This window comes from Neodiprion virginianus, chromosome 7 (genome assembly GCF_021901495.1).
Source record: "Neodiprion virginianus isolate iyNeoVirg1 chromosome 7, iyNeoVirg1.1, whole genome shotgun sequence".
In the NCBI taxonomy this organism is placed as follows: Eukaryota; Metazoa; Arthropoda; class Insecta; order Hymenoptera; family Diprionidae; genus Neodiprion; species Neodiprion virginianus.
Genome location: NC_060883.1, coordinates 2,275,532 through 2,296,906, shown reverse-complemented (window position 1 = coordinate 2,296,906; position 21,375 = coordinate 2,275,532). Strand labels below are relative to the sequence as shown.

At 30.4% G+C, this 21,375-nt stretch overlaps 2 long non-coding RNA genes across 2 annotated transcripts in view; one reads left to right on the top strand and one right to left on the bottom strand.

Moving 5' to 3' along the window:
• The window catches only part of LOC124308812 (uncharacterized), a 52,064-nt gene extending 34,058 nt beyond the window's left edge, over nt 1–18,006 (top strand). The window contains exon 3 of the long non-coding RNA XR_006909103.1: nt 17,876–18,006. This is a non-coding gene — a long non-coding RNA (uncharacterized LOC124308812). The remainder of the gene's footprint in view (nt 1–17,875) is intronic.
• On the bottom strand, nt 508–13,696 carry LOC124308810 (uncharacterized). Its single transcript, XR_006909100.1, has 3 exons — nt 13,686–13,696; nt 12,930–12,934; nt 508–10,745 (listed from the first exon to the last, which is right to left on the bottom strand). It is a non-coding gene; the product is annotated as an uncharacterized LOC124308810 (long non-coding RNA).
• Nucleotides 18,007–21,375: the final 3,369 nt, after the last annotated feature.

The window sequence follows — 21,375 nt, the reverse complement described above, 5'->3', positions numbered from 1 at the left end:
ATCTCGATCGCCTTGTTTTATTTCAATTTTTCGTTCGCTACTCGTTATTCTCTTCTTTTCTCTTCATTCCCTTTTCTCTCAATTCATTTTTACGTTTCTCCCACACGCTTACTTCTATACTCTTATCGTTTAAACATTTCACGCTCACGTACAACCCTATAATATTATACATCATATACCGTTTACATGCACATGTATACATATACATTTGCGTGCCTGTATTATGTATAACAATTTGTCGTGTATTATCTACGAAAACACAATAATTGTATCATCGTATCGTTATGCTTAGTCTTTATACGTACATATAATATTATAGTATATTTCGTACCGGCGTTTGATGTTTGCAGTATTCGCAATACGTCGTGATGTTATTTTCGAAAGTATGTTTAACAAAACGCTGTAGTCGAAAATGAAAAAAAAAAAAAAAAAACGGAAAAAGAAAAGAGAAGAAGGAATAACGAACAAGAAAAAAAAAAGAAAAGGAAACGGTTATTCCGCCACACATTATTCGTTAGTTCAATCTTTCTTCTTCTTCTAACTTATGGTTTTTATTTTTGTTTGTTTTTTTTTGGTTTTTTTTTTTTTGTCTTTTGTTTTCACACATCAATATACACACCTACGTCTCCGTAATCGAAGTAATTTGTACTTGTAGCCATATATTTTAAATATTATCGTTAATAGTATTACTATTGTTATTGTTATTATTATTATTATTATTATTATTATTAAATTTTTTTTTCCATCATCTGATTTTTTTTGTCTTTTGCTTTTTTCTTTTTCTACACACGTTCAGCAGCAATTGCGGCGGCCCGAGCAAATCTTGTAATAACCTCTCATTTTTTTTTCACGAGGCCGTTCGGTGTTTTCTTTTTTTTTTCATATTTTTTCTTTCTTTTTACTACCTTACTTTTGTTCATCGAATTTCAAATTTCTTATATTACTCGTTAATTGTATATATTATATATATATATATACATATATATATATATATATATATCGTCGTTCGATATGAATAGTGAATATATCCTAAATTTAATGATAATATATTGTAACAATAATTCCTCGCGATACATTTTACAAAATTTGACTCGTCGAAAATTTTCAATTTACTTTAATTTCTTACATTTTAAAAATTTTCTTAAACTTTTTGTCCCCACTACCCAACAGTCGAAATTTATAGAATATGTATTATACCTAAATGCCAAAAATATTTATTTTTTTTTTTTTTTTTGTGCGATAGATCCGGTGCAATTATATCTCACATATATGCCAAAATGTAGATTGCACATTCGAAGGATTTATATTATTATACACAATTTATACCGCGGGAAATGACGAACGAAAATAAATTTTTTCAACAAACTAACGACGTGACGATCATGAATGTTATACAATATGATGAAAATATATAATTCAAAATATAATCATGACATTAATAATAATAATTACAATAATCACGACAAAGTCTATGGAAATACCTATATATATATATACACATATATATGTATGTATCATTTTTTTTCCTTCATCATTTTTCAGGGTAATTTTGGAGGCGGTTTTTTTTTTTCTTGTAATTTTTTTCTTCTCTCACGCTCTCTTATCTCTTTTCTATTTTTTGTTCCAACTTGCAGAGAGTCGTTAATTTTTTTACACGATCGAACGCCGCGCGCAGTCACCAATAACTACCCGAGTGTGTATTATTAATAATTATCACTCAGACGCCGCGTTCAATCAATTTTCGGACAAGAATTTTCCCTTTTTTTTCACCACCAGCGTGATTTCGTCGTTTCTTTTTTTCCCCCTTTAAAATTCATTAATAGCTCAGGATCTCTCCCCCCCTGTCACCCTGAAACTTACGTGATTACAACAATTTTTCGTTAGTTGATTAATTAATTTCTTATACTCATCTTAACGTCTTAATACAGGTGTATGCATATCGTATGCACGAGATCCTTACTTATCGTTAGATATTATAGCCTCCGAAAATTGTCGTTAAAAAAAATGTATTCTCGTTTCCTTTACTCCGTCGTTTCGTTTTCCTTTACCATCATTTTGGTTAAATTTAATTTCACCTAAAACGTGTATCGTCTCGTCGTTCGATTTTTGAAAAATTTCTTTCCCAATGCCTCTTTCGTTATCCTTCACTTGAAATTATCATTATTATCATATAATACTATAATAACATACCCAAAGATAATTATGTATATATTATTATTATTATGTGTCTATCGTGTTTTGGTTTTTTTTTGTTTTTTTCGTTTTTTTTTTTTTTTAAATATTTCCGTGTCACGTGTGTATACTAAGCTTATCATTATCATTATTAGTTTTATTATCATTTAATATTAAAACACCTTAAATCGTACGCAATTTAGGTATTGTTACACATAATTTTTCGCACCCGTTGGACGGGGTCTGCACACTGGTGACCGCGCGTCTCTCATTATACATTATACGTTATGTTATATACTTCCAATTTACAGATTATGTCTATGTACCTAAATACAATCGTCATTGTTTTTCGTTTTTTTTTTTTTTTTATTTCGATAATACGATAATTTCTTGTTTTTTTTTTTACGCCCTTATTCTTTTTTCCAATAATTCCATTAGTCGTTTTATCGTTTTTCATTTCCCTTGACAATTTTTTTTGTCTATTTCAAATGTTTCTCCCTGCTTTGGATCCAAATTTTTATTTTTCCCTTCACTGATTTTTTTTTTTAATTTTTTTTTTCCCTCTCTTCTTTACGTTCGAAACCTCGTTAATTTTCAATTCTTTAATTATCGTTCATCTACGACGCACGTTTACAGTAATTCACCGTATATGCATGTATACACAATTGTGTTGTATATATATACTCGTAGCCTTACATTCGTTATTACCTTTTTTTTGCATCGAATCGCGATATTTTGCAGGGTATATAATGTAACGCACAACGCGTATCACCAGCTGCGATGCGCGTAAATTATTCGTTCGTATTTGTTGGTGATGGTTTGTTTTTTGTTTTTTTTATTTATTTATTTATTTGTTGTTGTTGTTGTTGTTGTTTTTTCTCCGAATCATTCCTCCTACCTTATTTTCGCATATGATTAATCGTTATACAACAATGATTAACTATATATACGTATATACTAATATATGTACGTATACTCGTATATCAGCATACTTATACCTACATATTTATTATATGGCTCTACGGATGCTCGGTTGTACTGCAAATAAAAAATTTCATAAATTGTTTGCATGTTTTTTCCTTTGCTAGTTTCTGTTCGGTGTTAAAGAAAGAGAAAACCAATTTTCTTTTATTTATTTATTTCTTTTTTGTTCCTCCATTTTCTACTCTTCAAAAAAAAAAAAGAAATATCTGCTTCGTACTGGTTTTTTTTTATGCGTATGTGTGCGTGTGTGTGTGTGTGTGTGTGGGGATTTTTTCTTTCTTTTGCTACGTGTCTCTTCTATTGAAAATCTTTGTTGTTTAATCGCGGTTGGCGTCTCATGGTTTCACCTTTCTGCTGTCTTTGTTGTTGCTGGTTTTTTTTTTTTTTATTTTTATTTATTTTCGGGAGGGTTCACTGCTCGTTGATTGACGTAATGAGCTTTGATTGAAAATTTCACTGATTTCTCATTCTAATTATCATACTTCATTGTTGTAATACAGTGTAATTAAAATATAGCAATACTAATATCGGTTTGTGTGTGCACGTGCGTGTAATATGTTATATATATATAGTTCATGTAATAAATGTATGCAATATTGCGTTGACATTGCGGGGAAACGAGGACCAGTCTTATTTTGCACGCCGTATGCCGTATAAATTATACATTTTTATCAATGTTATTATATATACTGACACGGTTCATATCGCGCGTTATTTCTGTAACATGAAAAAAAAAAATATATATACGTATGTATGTATTATATAATATATTGTTTGTAATATGTACACGAATCAATTGCAGTAAGATTGCATCGATTCATTACGTGCTGCTCATCTGTAAATTAACCCGATAACAATTTAATAATTATCCTGGACAAAAAAAAAAGAAACAAAAAGAAGAAAAATAAAAATTGTCCAAGAGAAAAAAAAAAATTACCGTCATCACAACAATAATGATAATAATAGTACTGCATTCCTGCATTGATGAGAATCAGATTTTTTCACTCTCCCCAAATAGGAATGTTTTTTTTTTTTTTTGTTTTAATTTTATTTCTCCCTCCTTCTTTTTCGCAACAACATTTCGCGAAAGTCAACAAACTCGATGAAATTATCGATCACACATTATAATATATATTGCACTGTCCCGAATTTGATTAATTATATTATTATAGGATCCGTCGGCTGTTGTATCATAGTACGTATAATAATCGAGGGGTTTTCTTTTTTTTTTTTTCACACAACATATCTTGATTATTCGCAAGGTGTAGCGATTTTTTTGATGACTTTTATCATTTGTCGTGAATATTATCGTCTCGCGTAAGAAATCCCCTTGAAAAAAAATTTCCCTACTTAAACAGGAAGTTACACAGTGCCAACTCTGCATTATGTTATAATATATGTATAATTACGTATAATAATATACATGCGTTTGTGAATCGTGAAAACTTTCATCGAGTTTCTTTTCTTATCGTTATTCGCAAATGAAATTGAAGCTCGTGGAAGCCAACCGCGAGTATTTCGGTTTAAACTAATGCGTTTTGATTGATTCGATTTCTTTGTTGCCGCTGTTGTTGTAATTCATTTTTTTTTTTTGTTTTTTTTTTCGTTTGTATTCATTTTTAATCTATTTTAAATTATTGTTGTTTTTTTTATTTATTTTTTAAACCATTCTTCCTGTTTGACGTGTGTTTCAAGCTGTTATTGTTATTGTGATGATAATTATAATATATATAAAGAATATTTCGTAATGGATTGTTGCCTATACATTTATATTTATTTATAATATGTATGCGTTTAATACGTGTCACTTTCGACTTCTCATTCTTTCGCCTGCAGTCATACGTATACATGTATTTTAATCATGTTTAATCGTTAAATATGTATACCTATATATGCATATATTAATACAATGGTATTACAAATATGTCGAAAATAACGGATAGCACAACAAGTTTTACGGTTTTTGTTTCTTACGCTGGGATTTGGTTTTCATTATTTTCTTTTCTTCGTCTGGGAACAGGGATCGACAGGGAAGATTTTCCTTCCTTCACTTATTTCCGTAATCTTTTTGTATTTGAAAGAAAAAAATAATCAATTTCCTTCTCTGCTTTACTTCCATTTTTTTTTTTTCTTTTTGTCAGTTTATACGTCGAATTTGAATTTAGATTCGTGATCATTATTTATACCACCTCGCGGACAGTATTCATTTATTCGCAATTATCTGCAATAAGAAGTGACTAAAATTGATAACCTCTGTGCTGAGAATTTCGATTCTTTTGTCCGGCGTATGAAAATTTTGAATCGGTACAAGTTACAAAAAAATACCAAATTCAAAATTTTACCTGCCACGTGAAAGTTTTTTTGATTTTCTTTATTATTCTCATCACTTTCGGATTTTGAAGTTTATTACCTCTGTCTGACGTACTTTTTTTTTTTTTTTTGTTGTCTGCTTTTTTCTAGTTTTCACGTATTTGTTTCGATTTTTGCCCGCAAGGTGATCGAAACGAAGAATAATGAAAACAAACGATCACAGAATAATCTTTACTTTCTTGATTGGCAGAGAAGGAAAATCAGATTTTCGAGGTGGAATAAAAAATAAAAAAAAAATGTCGGACCAAAATACGCCGAAGTAGTAACAACGACGGTTGAAGTACTATATATTATATATAACATAGGTACATTGTTACAGATACACACATGGTCTCCCCCACACGTTTGAGGTCGCACGATATATTGTTTGTTTATGTAATGCATTAAAATTCTAATATTATATTGTGTATTACGGAGAAAATAATAATAACAATTATCAATCGGTTCGTTGAAAGGTTGTAATATATATATATATTACTGCAGGCATGGTATTAATTGATTTATTATTGTATTCATTGTTACGTATAATTGTACGCGTTCCGTTTTTATACCGTAGTTTTTTTTTCTTCTTCTTCTATTTTTCTCGCGTTTGCTGTCGTTGTTGCTGTTGTTGTTGTCGTGGTAGTAATTTGTGTATCTGTGTGTGTGAGCATGCGTGTGCTTGTGAGATACCGTTGACGGTCCATTAATGATGCGCAGTTTAACACATACGTAGATTTGGTATGAGAATCATATATATATATACTGTTACGACTGCACGACGCGTGGTTAATCGGTTTTTCCAATTGTCATTAATCGATGAATCGTCGGTGAGAATATTAAAAAAAAAAAAAAACGAAAAAAGTAAAAAAGATTGCTTCTTCTTCGCGTACTTACTGGCAATGGAACGAAATTTGAGACGAGAAAAAAAAAAAAAAAAATCAAACAAAACTGAGAACAAATTTACACATGGTTTCTACGGTTTTCACGGTTTTCTCGGTTTACATGTTCTACTCTATTATTACATATGGGTATTATTACATGCGGTATTGTTATATGATTTGCGTGTGTGTCGAATAGTAGATAAGTGGATAAGGTATAAGGTAATTGTTATATAATAAAAATCGGTTTCTGTTCTTGACACAATATTAAATTATCGTTACTATCATTATTATTGTTATTGTTATCATTATTATTATTGTGTTTTGTTTGTTTTTTTTTTTTTGTTTTTTGGTTTTTTTTTTTTGTTGCCTTTCGTTACCATTAGTATTGTTATTTTTATTATTATCATTGTATTGTTATTATATACGTGTCTGTTGACAGATAATATTGATAATCATTACAAGTTACACGGCGCTTCTTTATTGTTGCATATTACACGTTTCTCTGGATTTTTTTTCGTTCGTTTTATGGATTTATCTTCGTTTGATGTAGGTTTTCTTTTTTTTTTTTTTTTCTTTATTCTTATTCAATGTTTCTTCGTCATTGTCATTTTACGGATGTATCGTGAAGTTGTATGTACGTCAAGTTATTTCACTCGTTACACATTGTTCGTGAGTGATAAGTTGCACGGATCGGATCGGTTTATTTGTTTCATCAATTTTTCTTCATCCGTTAGTTGTTTCCATTCGTTGACTTTTTTCCAACATTCCTCTTGTTTCTCGTCAATTATCGCGTTTCTATTGTTTCCTGTACGGCGTGATATAATAATAATAATAATAAAATAATAATAATAATAATAATAATAATAATATAAAGAGTATTTGTCGACACACATTAATTCACGGTTTATAATCCAATCGTACTGTATGTAGGTATAGATAGTTAATTATATCGTAAGTTACAATGCATACGTATATTCAATGCGGTATATATATATATATCATGTATACGAGGTACTGTAATAATAATCAAATAATCAACTAATCATTTTACAATGTTACATTATATGTATACTGTTTGCTGCGTGATAGTAATTCAACTGAAATAACATTCTTTACGAATATTATTAGGTATATATATGTATATACATATATATATATATACATACATACATATACATATCATCGTTATCGTTACTTTTATTATTGTTATCGTTTATTATAATGGTAATATTATGCAAGTTGTTCGAATGATCAGTGTGTCTGTGTGTTTTTTTCGGTTTCTCTTTCATTTCCGGTTTCTTCGCTCACTCTAGTTTGGTATTGATAGCTGTTTGTTTTTTCCTTCCTCTTCTTCTTCTTCTTCTTCTTCTTCTTCTTCTTATTATTATTATTTTTATTATTATTATTCATCTTCATCGTCGCTAAAACATAAATAATGTACCTTTGCACACGTACCCATATAGCTTTTCCAATGTTGTGTCGTCAATATCATTCGTCATACGTTACACGCGACATGGTATTATTAATTATACTATGTGCATTATACGTACTTGTATTTAATTCATTATCATCATTATTCTTATTCTTATTATTCTTATAATTATTGTTACTATTATTAGTACTATTGTTATTCTGTCAATGGGTATTATTTTTATTATAATGCGGCGGGGATTCCATTACTATTGTTACTGTTTATTACTCGTGTTATTTTTGGTTTTTTCAAATTTTTCCTTCTTTAATTGTTTTTTTTTTCTTTTCCCTTCTCCTTCTATGCTGTTCGAACCGGGTTATTTATTTATTTTTTTTTCTCTCTTCGGGGTGAGATTATCAGCGGGAGAGACCATAGTACGCATACCTATATATAATACAATCACTTATACGTATCGTCTATAATAATAACAATAATAATAATCATCATTGTCGTCGTCATAGTCATTGCATAATCGATAAATATACATATATTATATATGCGTCGGTGTGTTATAAGCAGCGTTCCGAACTCCTTGCCTGAACCAAAAAAATTGTTCTCGGGTTGGTTTTTTTTTTTTTTTTTTTATGTCATTCCCCCCGTTTCGTTCCGACTGGTTTGGAGACCTGTTCATTATGTACATATACTTTTTTTTTTGCTTCGGGGGATGGGGTGATGTTTATCTTTGTTTTTTTTTTATTTTTTAATTCTTTTGCCAATTAGTATATTTTTACTGTTTTTGCACGCGATTTTTGCGTTGTTTCTGTTGTAGCGACATTTTGACTGCTGCCATGCGTGTATATATACGTATAATGCGTGTGTGTGTGCGTATTTTCATTCCTTCATTCCAAGCGTTTCATTTTCATCATAGGCGTGAAACCTTTAACGAACGTGTCCCCCGGAGGTTGACGATATTTTAACTGCCTAACATAATTCGATCATCGTGTCACGTATACCCAACGTAAATTTACTCGGACGAGCGACCGGGTGTTGCAGAGTTCTAAAATCCATTCGAGTTTGACGAGCGAAAGAAAAAAAAAAACAAAAAAAAAACAAAATTAACGAAGGGTGGAAAAACTGATCGATACCTGTAATATTTGATACAATAACGATGATTTTAAGGGGTTGAAAAATTCACCGTTTCAGTATCGATCAGTGTGAAGAAATTTTTATGCGGTTACCTTATTAATACAATATACTTAGAAGTGGGACTTTGAAACGTAAAGTTTTTCCTACATTTTTTACGATTTGAGAAAAAGTTTTTGCTGCACCTGCCCTTCTTATTTTCGAAACGAAAAATTCTTTCACCACCACCTTTCGATGTTTCGCGTATTATTCCCTTCACTATCTCATCGAATTGACAATAATTCACACGATCGATCTCGTGTAAAGAAAATGTCGAAAAAAACCGTGAACAACAACAAAAAAAAATACTCTTTCAAATTCACGGAAAAGAAAAAGCTTGGAATCGAATACTGTGCGTGATTTTGTTGGTTTTTCGTGTATATGACGATGAATTATTGAGTGTAATTTACGTTTTTCTCTTCACTTCGCGATGAGGGGTTGGGGCGGGGGGCGGGGGGCGTTGGGGGTGGAATTCCGGTTAAAAAAAAAAAATTTTTACGGTCAGCTCGCAAGCGCCAGACAGGCTTTGGGTGGGCGTTTCGGTCTATGTCGGGCCCCTTTGTATAATTTTAGTATTTTTTTTCGTATAAAATCAACACTGAAGGCACATTCTATCGGACGAGTCGGCCCAGTGTGTGCTGTGAGTGAGAATATATGGCGTGGGACCCAAGCGAGGTTCGACCGGGTGCCCCTCGCGCGGGGGGCCTTATGCACCCCCCGCGAATTGACGAGGGGCAGAGATTTTCGTTGAGAAACGACAAACGGACTCCCGGCCGGGTCCCACGCAGGATTATTAACTGCATCTTCGTATATATTGTGGCTGTATTTCTTTTGTATTCGGCTTCATTTTTTTTTTCTTCTTTCTTTTTTTTTTTTTTTCTCTGTCGTCTTTCTATTGCATCGGGTTTTGGGGGGTTGGTTTTGCATTTTTTCCGCTTCACAAAAAAACGTCGAAATGGCTATTTCAAAATTGAGAGCCGGTCTGACGCTCGCGTCCGTTTTTCTTTTTCTTTTTTTGTAAATTTGTCTTCGTTCTTTCGTTACGTCTTTGTGTGAAATTTTTTTTTTTTTGTTTTTTTGTTTTCTTACAATTCACGCGAAGTTAGAATGAAATGGAAAGAAAAAAAGCATATCAACTTTTCATTCTCTATAATTATACATTTCATATTATATTATATAAGTATGGTTTGATTTTTTTTATTTTATTTTTTTTTCCTCTCTCTTTCTTTTCATCTTCTCTTCTCCTTTTTTATTCTCTCTCTCTCTCTCTCTCTCTCTCTCTCTCTCTCTCTCTCTTGTAACTCTAATATACACATACGACCGTGTTTTCTTTTTTTCTCCATGTTTCCCTTTTCCTTCTCTCTTTCTCCTTCGCTTTCGGTTCGCCCCCTCTCTCTCTTTCTATCTATCTATCTCTTGCTTTATACTGGCACACGTATCGTACTTAACGGGAGGTAGATTTTTACATACAATAATATACTCATATATCATATACGTGTGTAAGGTGTGTTTTCACGTGTGTGTGTGTGTGTGTGTGTGAATACATGCACATTGGTTAATTTACTTGTTAACTTTTATCCCAATTTTCTACCTCTCGAATTGGCTTAACTGGAAAATTCTTTACTTTTCTATCGCTGTTTTTAATTTTTTTCTCCCCTGGTTGTTCTACGGAAACGGAAACCGATGCCAAGTTTTTCTTTCCTTCTCTATCGTTTTGTTTTTACCGCAGCTTTTTGGCACGGCCATTTCTCGTTTCAAGATCGCTCGGCATTTAGTAAAACCGTTTTCTTTTCCGTTGCTACAATTTTAATCCTGTAATCCTGTAATCACGATTTTTGTCTACCCGCAGCCCCGTGAGCGATCTTATAACGAGAGACGGAGAGCAAATTTATACATCATCTCAGATTGCAAAATCATTTTTCGATTCTTACTGTCTTTCGGACGATAATGGATGTATCTCTCTCTCTCTCTCTCATTCAGCTTTTTTTTTTTTTTTATTCGTTTCTCACTTTCCCTTTCTTTCTGTTTTGCCGAGAGGGAAACCAGAGGCTTGGAATCGGGCGAGTGTTGGGGCAGGAAATGGGGGGAGGGGGGGGATTTTTTTTTCCTTCCTTCAGATCTACGCGTTGCTATATACGTAAAACTGTCTTCACTATTGTCTATTTATATTTAAATATATCTGCATCAATCGTCGTCGTTATCGTCGTTTTTTTTTTTTTTTTTTTTTTTTCATCCGATTACGACAAGCTATAGCTGATTATACACTTGTAACAACTTATAATCGTTATACGATAATTCTATTTATGTGTGTATGCGAAATATTGTAATTCTTGTAGGTTGTACAATTAATTACCGACTAATCGATCGATCGACCGATTAACATTAGACGAACCGATAGTTTGAAAATGGGATTTGAAACTGATGTAAAATGATGAGAGAAAAAGAAACAAAAAAAAAAATCAACGTACAAAAAAAGGAGACAAACTCATTCTCAATCAGATATTGTCATCATTATTGTTATAATTATTATCATTTTTGTTACTGTCATTATTATTACTGCTGAAACTTGGTGGAGAGAAGTAGAAAAAAAAATCAAAAAATCTTTTGAGAAATGGTTAAAAACTTGACGATTGTTGCTCGATTTTTTTTTTCACTGCACTTTTTTCTCCTAGTCTTGCAAGGAAATTGTGAAATCAATTGCTGATGTGTTGAGAATTATTCTCCCTATCATTTTTCTTCCTTACTTCGTGCAACGAAAATTTAATTCCGAAAAACGCGTGTTGTTGAACTTTATTTTTGGAATAGTAATAAAAATAAAAATAATAACAACAATAATAATAATAATGTTAACAATAACATGTACGTTTAAAAATGTACATAATGTGGCATCTGATTGCTTTTCGTTTTGCTCCGTTTTTTATTGTTATTTTTTTTTTGGTTCTTTTACCTTGTCTAACACACGTGTGAAATGTACAAAATATAATAATTGACTAGCTAAAAACTTAACTTATTGTAACAATAATATATATAGATATATACATATATTTATGGCGGATCATTTTTTTTTTTTTTGTTTTTTTTTTTTCTACTCAATATTTTCCTCCACTGTTCTTGCATCGTGTTTGGTTTCGTCTCCGCAATTAGATTCTCACACATGTTTTTCTTTTTCGCATACGTGAATGCCGATCGGAATCACGGATTTCTGCACGGGAATAAGCGGTTTTGAGTTTTTTTTTTTTTAATTTTGATTTTTCACTTACGCTTGAAATTTGTTTCGAGTTAATTGCGTGTGATTTTTTTCTTCACCTTCGTTATCGTTTCGTTACATTCTTCTGCTTTATGTTTCCACAGATCAAGATTTGTCGGGTTCTTTTTTGATTTTTTTTTTTCTTACTTCAAATTTCAAGATCTTCGCAAGCGTCGATTTGCACGATACGATCATTTTTAAATACGTTAACGTCAATTTCACGTCTGCATGTACATAATATGTATATGGTATTTTGAGAGAGTTGGGAGAGAGCGAGACGACCAGCGAAAGAGAGTTATTTAAGCTATACCGAAGACTGCGGACACATTACAATAATGTTATTATAATAATGATAATAATAATAATAATAATAATAACAACAAGAATAATAATAATAATAGTAATAATAGTAATAATAATAAAAACAGCGTCAATTACAATACAAATAACAGTAATAATAATACGATCATATTGATCATAGTAATAAATAATATATCAACAACGAACTTATTCCTATAGACGATTATTATCATCGTTTGAAAACATACAACTTTAATTATATGTCACACAAGATAACTTTCGTACGGCAATTACCATTATGTGTAAACAGCCGACGTTATATTTTGTAATAAGAAAAAGAAAGAACAAAGACAAGAAAAAATTAAAAAAAAAAAAAAAAAAATCCTTCAATTCAAAGAACGAAAACTGTCAAAATGAATGAAATTGTGAAAGTACGGAAAAAAATGAAAAATGAGAAATCCAGTACAACGGGAGAACAAGGAACCGTGTACGATTGTTGTCGGTTTCTTTCTTTTTTTTTTTTTTTTTGTTTTTGCATTTTTTTTGCCTTTTTTTCCCTTCGTCTTCTCTACAAATCAACGAACAATTGAATTACCTACATGCTATACAAATATTAAATAAATTACAGTGAGATATAATTAAAAAAAATCTTGCAACAAATTTACAACAATATTGTTATCATATTTAATCAATACAATCGAAGCTTTCAACGATATTGCAAATTATAAAACGCGTCTAACAAACATCTAGTACCTATATAAGTAATGACAGAGTTGCATGTGTATGTATATGTGTATATATATATATGTATATATATATATCGTTAGTTATGTACCACGATTTATTTGTTATTTCATCGTGTCTTTTCACTTGTTATGTTTAATTTTTTGGATCGGGGCGAGGGCGGGGGTGGGCAAAGAGCGATTTTGGGTTACGTCTGACGGCAAACGGAGTTCCAAACGCCTTCCGTCATTCATTTTAAACAATACTCGTATCGATAATATAATTATTATATCTATAATAATATTTTATCCTAATGTATACGTATAGGTATGTAAGTAATACTATACCCATAAAGCATACGGTGTATAAACATATCGTCGTATAATTTTTTCAATTCGATTATCCATAAATATGTTTATACGCCCGTTCACACGCACACGTATGTATAATTAATCTCCGAAGCGTTATATATTATATATATGTATATATATATATATATATATATATATATATTATATATAACATGCATCGGAGAAACTACCCGCATTTTCAGACACGCGTATACAAATTATACATCTTACACGTCATTTTATTTAACTTATTACTATTCACTAATTTTCATATTCTTATATATATATATATATATATATATAAGAATATGCATAAGTTTTTTTGTTTAGTTTTGTTTTATCTCCACCTCTTTGCATACCTTTCGTTTCTCTTATCCTTCGACATTGACAAAATTATTGAAATCACTCGTTTTACTAATGTTACGTGTATTAATAATAATTCCGATGCACGATTTGAGTGTTTTTTTTTTATTTTTTTCCTTGTCGTTCCGTCTTCTTTTTCCTCCGTCTTCCTCCTCTTCTGATTCTTCATCTTCTTCTTAATTTTTTTTTTGTCACCTCAACTTCATCTTCATCACCATCTTCACTGACAGTGATTTTCGAATTTAATTGTTGCAATCGTTTCTGACAATGAGCCGCCTTATTTTCCCTAAAAACTACGCGTCTGCTTTAAAATCGCATTCAGGCTCAACTGCACACAATTATACGGCTTACACGCTATAATCGATAATCAATATGCGCAGCTATTTATTATACGTAGGTGCGTTATTCTAATCTTTAGTAATAATTATCAATGCTTATAATTATCGATATTATTTTTTTCATTATTACAATTATTACTATAATTAATATTATAACTGTTATTACCGGATTAATAACGTTACGAGCCTGTTATCATTATAGTTAGAATCATTATGCCAATATTGTTGTCATCGTCATTTATTATTATGATTATTATTATTATCATTATTGTTATAAATATTATTAATATTACAGCCGCGTTCTCTAAACGCGTAATCGCAATCCAATCATATCAATCGATCAAACCATTATTTTATTACGTATTATATATAATTCATATACGTTATACGTTAATTTTACAGTGTTGTAATCATTATTATTATTATTATTATTATTATTATTAATACAAGCATTATCATTAGGTAAACATTATCGTTAGGTAGGTTTAATATGTATAGTTTATACTTGTTTTATTCATTTATTTTTATTCATATAATATATGTATATATACATATATATTATATATATAAATAAATTTAAGTATCATTAGGTTTCAATTATTACTAATTAATCATTATCATTATCAGTATTATTATTATTATTATTCTTATCGTTACTGCTACTATTATTAATATTATCATTAATAAATTTGAAGTGTGTTTCTAACATTCATGGAATTTGAAGCAAAACTTCGAAATTCAGGATGAGGGAATCGTTTGTTTTGGGAGAGGGATTGGGTAATTTCTATACGTTATGGGGGGGGGGGGGGGGGGATGCCGAAAATATATTTGGGTTTCTTCTTTAATTTTTGTTTTTGGAATTGATTCTTCGGGGGGGGGGGGGTTTCTTTTTTTTCTTTTTTTTTTTTCCTTTTATTTTTATTTATTTTAGTCAAGGGAAGAGACGTTTGGTAATTAATGTTTATCGTATTCGTCAGCGTATCAATAATCAATGATCGCACGATCGTCGTCGTCGTCGTAATATCAATCGATGTCTGCGCTCTGCCGTGGCGCGCCGATTTATACGTGTATGGCAAATCTCTTTCTTTGCTATTCATGTATATGTATATATATATATATCACTTATTTATTTTTAATCAATCTATGAGTTATACACGTAGTTGATTGCATGAAGAATTGGAAAAGAATTTTGCACGTATGTATATATATATATGTGTGTACACATATTATATATATGCATATACATATGTGTATATTATATATTGTAATATACATGTTAGAATTAAAACAGCAAGGAAGTGATCTACGTCGATTATTACTATCGCTATTACTATTATAACTATTATTATTGTTATTGTTATTGTTATTATTATTATTATTATTATTATTATTACTATTGTTATTATTGTTATCATCGATATTACTGTTATTCGATTACACAATTAATTATATCGATCAACGAACGATGCGTCTTTTAATTAAAGAAATTTCATTTAACGAGCGATCGATTATACAACGCATATACGCATGTACTGACATGTGTTATATACATACACAATCGTACATAATACACAGCTATCAGTTTGAAATATTCATGTGTGGATACGCCGGTTATTTATTTCGCTATTTTTCTCTGTTTTGTTTGTTTGTCTGTTTGGTTTTTTTTTTTTTTTTCCTTTTACTTTTGTTGTCCATTTTTATTTTTCACAGCTGTCGGATTAGATCGGTTGATTTTTGGTAGGTTTGTTCTTTTCCATTTGTTTTATTTATTTATTCTATTTTCTCCTTACTCTTCCGTTCGTCTCTATCTGTTGGATTGTGCGCGAGGGGTTGAGGGAGCTGTTGTGTGTGCGTGTGGGTGTTTTTGTTCGTATAATATAATAAGAAGGGTAGGGAATTTTTGTTGAATGATTGAGGAAAAAGATTAACACGTACATTTAAACACTTTGGATCTACGCGTTATATAATATACCTATATATATATAGAATCGAAATCATATTTTTTCATCGCTGATGTTGTTATCATTGGCGAAATAAAAATGATATATAATACGCTGTGACGTTTATGTATATGTATATATATAACTGGCCAAAACGAGTAATATATATATATATATATATATATATGTGTATATATATATACATATATATACAACAATGCATGGACTCTGAGATACCGGGGTTTGTTTTTTACTCGATATAGATATATTTTTTAAAACGTTTTTTTTCCTATTTTATTTTGGGAGGGATAATTTTTTTTTTTTTTTTACCAATACGTCAAATTATCGTAACATCAAAATTTAGATTAATCAATCCACGTTACGTGTAATGTAATAAACTTAATATTGCGAAACTCTTGATTGGATTGGAAAGTTTGGATAACGTGGAAATATTTCTTTTCATATTAATTTTTTATTTATTTTTTTCGTAAATCGTAAATCTTTTCTTGTTTTTTTTTTTTTTATGCTCTTCATTCCACAGCAACGTACGCTAATATGAATTTACATCGGTCAAGATTATCGTATGATTGATAGTTGAATTGCTGACTTTTTCCACCGCTGCTGAAAATCTGTATTTTTTTAATACGCACCTCGGTAACTCGTAGTCACATGTAATATCTACATAGTATAATATACATATATATACATACATATATACATATATATATATATATGCACACAATAAATAATGCGGGAAATGTTTTTCTATTCCGTATAATTTGAAACTGGAGTGAAAATTTTCGTTTCTTCAACATTCATATCTCACGTAAACATCGTTTCGCCGTAAAGATATTTTCTATTGTTTCTTTTACTTTACTTTTATTGAATATTTTTACCGTTTTTCTCTCTCTCTCTCTCTCTCTTAATTTTTGTCTTCTATATTAATGTTTTATGCCTAAACGTTTGTATTTGTTTTCATTTATTTATTTATTTTTTTTCAAATTTTCTACATTTTTCATCTCACTTAATTCGTAATTTTCACCCTCTTTACGCTTGTTACAATTTATATATTCATATTTAGAACGTTCGATGATTTGTGCTTTTAGTCAGTTGTTTACTTTTTATTCATTTTTTTGTTTTTTTTTTTCATTTTTTCTTCATCTCTTCTCCTTCTTCAACTTTTATTTTATTTTTGCGAGGTTCGAGTTATATATTCGAAATGGTATTTTTCATAAAATTTCGTAAATTTCTTTTTCATCCCCATTTTTTTTTTGGTTAATCGAAAATCCGGCGCGGCAGCAGCAGCAGCAGCAGCGTTTCTTTTTTTTTTTTTTTGTTTTCTTTCTTCTATTGTTACGCGGTTAATATTACATTCAAAACTGTATTCACATCAAATGACAAATTGCACACTGGATCGTTAATCAGCGAATTTGATCACGCACGTATTTTTTTTTTTTTTTTGTTTTTTTTTTAATTTTTTTTTTGCTTTCACCCAAGTCTTCTCCGTGGAAATAGGAGAGGAATGGAGTTGGTTTATTGGTTTGTTTTTTGTTGGTTTTTTTTTTTTTAACAGGAGGGATCAGAGGGAATGTTCTTTCTAAAGTTGAATCTTTTTTTTCTTTACCGTTTCAGCTCATTTTCGGGATCAATTTGTGGGTAATTGGCTTGCTGGAGTTGGCTCGACGCGTCGAATGGAAAATATATACTAAGGCCGATTTTGGTAAGAATACACGTTTCTGATCAACGTTAATTTTAATGTAAGGCGCAAACGTGAAAAATTGTACTTTTTTTTTCTCTCTCATTCTCTCATCCTCATTTGTAATTTTTTCTCTCCTACTCCTCCGCTTCGTCTTCTTCTCGTTTCGTCATTTTTTTTTTCATCGTTTTTTGTAATTTTTTTCGATTTTTTTTTTTTTTTTTTTCTTCTCTTTTGCTTTTAATTTTTCTCTTCTTCTCTTCGTCCCCTTGCTCTTAATTCTCTCAATATATAATATATATATATGTATATGTAATTTTTTTTTTCTCCTCCATATTCTTATATATATATATATTCTTTTTCATTTTTTTTTTTTTTTTTTTTTTGTTTTTGTTTTTGCTTCTTCTTGCCGTGATGTGTCTTTTGGATATTTAATATTACGGGCCGAAAAATTTTTATAGAAACGAGTTTTGTTCGATGGGTGTCAAAAGTATCTTACAATAATGATGATGCAATAATAATTATAATAACAATAACAGTTACCAAAAGTTGTAGAGTTATTACTATTATTATTATTATTAATGTCATTATTACCGTCTTCATCACTATTATTACAATTACGTACCGAGATATTATTTAATTTAATTTTCTTACTTTATTTTTATTTCGAGTATTCGCCGAAAAACAGAATTAATTTTTCTTCCTTGTCTTCTTCATTTTCTTCTTGCATCATATTATTATCTTGTTACGTCGATGTTGCATTTGTATTTGTTTATCATCTTCTTTTTCTTCATCTTTTTACTCTTCGAATATTTCACCTACGTTTTTCTTCCTGTTTTTATTTTCATATCTTTCATTGCTGTATTGCGCAACCGAGGAATTCGCATAGAACGGGAAAATGAAAATTGGAGATAAACAGAAAAAAAACAAAAAAACAAAAACCGTTGTAAGGAAAAAGAAACGATCGATATGAAGCAAAATTATAATGTCGATAATGCCGGTAAAGTGTGATTTTTAAAAAAATTTCTTTTGATATTTTTTATGTTCTTGTTTCGTTTACTTCGTCGAAAAATTAAACACGTCGAACACATATTTTTTTGCTCATTATATTCATTCGGTTAATCCTGCATATTTTATACTTTTATCATGTATTAGTATAATCGTTATACTTATATATTATATATTATTTTATCATATATTATGGTATGATTCAATAATAGTATTCGCTATTCAGATTCAATCATTATTATTAGCATTAATATTACTCGTAATAGTATAATATTCATTCATTAGATAATATACAAGATATCTTTATTTCGCATAATCGCCATTGAAAATATCGTAATGATTTTTCGAAATTAGACAGTTTCCTCGATCGCTCCCTCCGTGCTTATTTGTATGTTATACGTTATATACAAAAAGATTCGATTGCTTTTTCATAATAAATGGGCCGCAATTGTGTTTCCAAATTTGTCAAAAGAAGAGAGAGAAAAAAAAAATAACAGATTCCGAAATTAGTGCGGAAATCATCTGTGTTGCGTATATTATTGCCGCTGAATGCGCAAAATAATACATTCCCGTACTAGTGCAAAAATTTACCATTTTCCGCACTCCTTCGCTTATGCAAAATTGAATTTTTCCCACCAAGTTGGGGGACAGAAAAAAAAGCAACAGTGAGAAACAAACGATGAGGAGAAAAAAAGATGAGAAATAAAAAAATTCTGCTACCGATTTTTACATCTCGGCACGGAAATTTTGTTGCCAAGTGTTTTAACTCTCTTGTTTCTTTTACTTCACCTTCGAATTTACAAATAGTAACGCAATTGACCGGCCGTTTCATGAAAATTATCGAATTCACGTTGTATATTATCATGGGCATGACAAATTACGCAGAGACACATATTTTAAACGCACAGGGAGTTATCGTTAGAAAAGTATTGCTGTTTCATTAAACAACGATATTCTTAACCGGCAAATCCGGTGGAACGCAGAAAAACAATTCCCACAATCTCTCACAATTTAATTTTTATATATATATATAATATCTTAGGCGTTTCTTTTTTTCGTTTCGCCAGGTACGAGGCATGTCTCTCTGTGTCTGTACATGGATTCATATATATATATTTGTGTCACTTGTGTAAGGTGTGTCATTTTCTCATTTAGCTTCTCTTTTCTTCTTCGTCAATTTTTCTCATCGTCGCTCTGATTTTAAACCGATTCGCGTTTCACGTTATTCGTATTACCCTTTCTCTCGTATTATTGTTTTTTTTTTTTTTTGTCATTTTATCTATCACGATCATGTGTATAAACCGTTTTCAGATCTATATTTATTTATTTTTTTTTCTCGTAATCGTCAATTTGTCGTTTGTTTGTTTGTTTGTTTGTTGGTTCATTAATTTTTCACCCTTCGTTTTATCAATTATTTATTCACCGATGTATCACGCGCATGTACGTGAAATGCATACGTATCGTATAGATTTAATTCCTACGCATCATTTGTATTGCAATATCGTCAGCCTCGGATCGGCTCGCGAATATCCTCACATAATCCTCACACATCAATAATTGTGCATCGCTTCTATTGTTTTTGGATCTTTTTTTTTTTTTTTGCGTTTATTTATTTTATTTTATTTTTTTTCGGGTTTTGGTGTTTTTTCTTTTTCTTACTTGCAAATTTGCAGTTTTCTTTTCCCCCCTCTCTTCCTCCTCAAATTCATCCGTCCGTTATCAACTCTTATGCTTATATACAGGTGGTCTTATATTTCTCTTAATCCTTACGTCCTATAATATGTTAATAATAAAGTCCAGTTTTTTTTTTCCTTTCTTGTGTTTACTCATTACTGCCAGTTTACACTTTTCGCATCGGTATAGATTGTGTCATTTTGTGTTCTGTTTTTTTTTCTCTCATTTACTACACATGCATGTATGTACATATACGCGTATACACACGTGTGTAGTATATATTGTACGGTACAATGTAACGTGTGCAGCGAAGATAAATTTTTATAATTCTTATCACACACTGAGCGATTTTATCAACCGCGGAAAAGGGAATACAACATTTTTTGTCAAACACATTTTATCCTTCATATTTTCATACATGATGCACATAATATACAATGTATACATGTGCACATATATTCACCCAATATATATACATATAACAATTGGTGTTATATATATATATATATATACATTAGATCGTCTGTAATGTCGAGAAAAAAAGAATATAAATCGTACGGTCAAAGAATAAAGGAGGGATTGAAAAAAAAATTAATGAGACGAAAAAAAATTTTTTAAATGAAATATTTATCGTGTTATTTCCATTTGCACTGTAATACAGATCACACGTATCTATGTAATATTACACGTAATATATATATATATATGTATACATATATATATATTTATATAATAATCGCGATAGTTAAAATTT